The sequence below is a fragment of the Otolemur garnettii genome, unplaced genomic scaffold (genome assembly GCF_000181295.1).
Source record: "Otolemur garnettii isolate 467f Iridium unplaced genomic scaffold, OtoGar3 scaffold00029, whole genome shotgun sequence".
Lineage (NCBI taxonomy): Eukaryota > Metazoa > Chordata > Mammalia > Primates > Galagidae > Otolemur > Otolemur garnettii.
In genome coordinates, this window is record NW_003852424.1 from 18,950,621 (window position 1) to 18,952,416 (window position 1,796).

Here is a 1,796-nt window from a genome sequence, read left to right on the forward strand (position 1 = left end):
GAGTCTCCTGCCTCAGCCTCCCAAGTAGCTGGGACCACAGGTGCCTGCCACAATGCCTGGCTATTTTTGGGTTGCAGCCATCATTGTTGCTTGGTGGGCCCAGGCTGGATCTGAACCTGCTACCTTAGGTGTATGTGGCTGGCGCTCTAGCCACTAGAGCCACAGGCACTGAGCCTGTTTTATTTTTTAATTTTTTTGGATTAAAAATTAATGTTTAAGTAATGTACTTTGGTCAAAATTAAATACAATTTCTATGAGAATTAGTCACTATTTTCTTTTCTTTTTCTTTTTCCTTTTTTTGAATACATAATCATTAACTACTTGTTTGTTACAGAATACACAAGACAAAATACAAATAGCAAACAAAATTTTTTTTCCTTGTTGTGTTTTTACCATAGTCTAAAAAAAATGACTAATATGTATAAATAAAAGTAAAAAATAATTTCAAAAAAAACAAAACAAAACAAGAGATCACCTCAAGTCTTATAGACAGTAGAAATAGAAATACTTCAAAATCATTCTACATAGTCTAGATACCCCTGATAGTAAAATTAGAAAAAATATATTATAAAGGGGAAATTACAGACATATCTTACTGATGAATAAGGATGCAATATGATAAACAATATATTGACATGTTGGATTAAACATTGATGTTTAAGTAATATACATTAATCAAAATTAAATCCAGTTTGTGTGAGAATTAGACACTATGTATATATTGTGCTGGAAGTTTTAGCCAATACAATTAGATAAGACAAGAAAATAAAGGGTATCCAAATGGGAGCAGATGAGGTTAAACTCTCCCTTTTTGCTGACGATATGATCTTATACCTGGAGAACCCCAAAGAGTCAACCACAAGACTCTTGGAAGTCATCAAAAAATACAGTAATGTTGCAGATATAAAATCAATGTCCACAAGTCACTCACCTTTGTATACGCTAACAATAGCCAAGAGGAGAGGTTAAGTAAGGATACAACTCCCTTCACCATAGTCTCAAAGAAAATGAAATACTTAGGAATATACCTTACAAAAGAGGTGAAGGACCTCTATAAAGAAAATTATGGAACCCTAAGAAAGGAAATAGCAGAGGACATCAATAAATGGAGGAACATACCATGTTCATGGCTTGGAAGAATCAACATTGTTAAAATGTCTATACTTCCCAGAATAATTTACCGATTCAATGCCATCCCTATTAAAATAACATCTTACTTTCAAGATTTGGAAAAAATGATTCTGCATTTCGTATGAAATCAGAAAAAACCCCCGTATAGCTAAGGCAGTCCTTACTAATAAAAACAAAGCTGGGGTATTACTTTACCAGATTTTAGGCTATACTACAAGGCCATAGTGGTCAAGACAATATGGTACTGGCACAAAAATAGAGACACAGATATTTGGAATCAAATAGAAAACCTGCAAATAAAACCGACAACTTACAGCCACCTAATCATTGATAAACCGAACAAGAGCATTCACTGGGGGAAAGACTCCCTATTTAATAAATGGTGCTGGGAGAATTGGATATCTACATGTAAAAGACTGAAACTGGACCTGCATCTTTCTCCACTCAGAAAAATTGATTCAAGACGGATAAAGGACTTTAAGGCATGAAACAATAAAAATCCTCAAAGAATTGGAAAAACACTGGAAGATATTGGCCTGGGGAAAGACTTTATGAGGAAGACTGCCACAGCAATAGCAGCAACAGCAATACTAAACAAATGGGATCTCATGAAACTGAAAAGTTTCTGTACAGCAAAGGAGACAATAACCAGAGCAAATAGACAA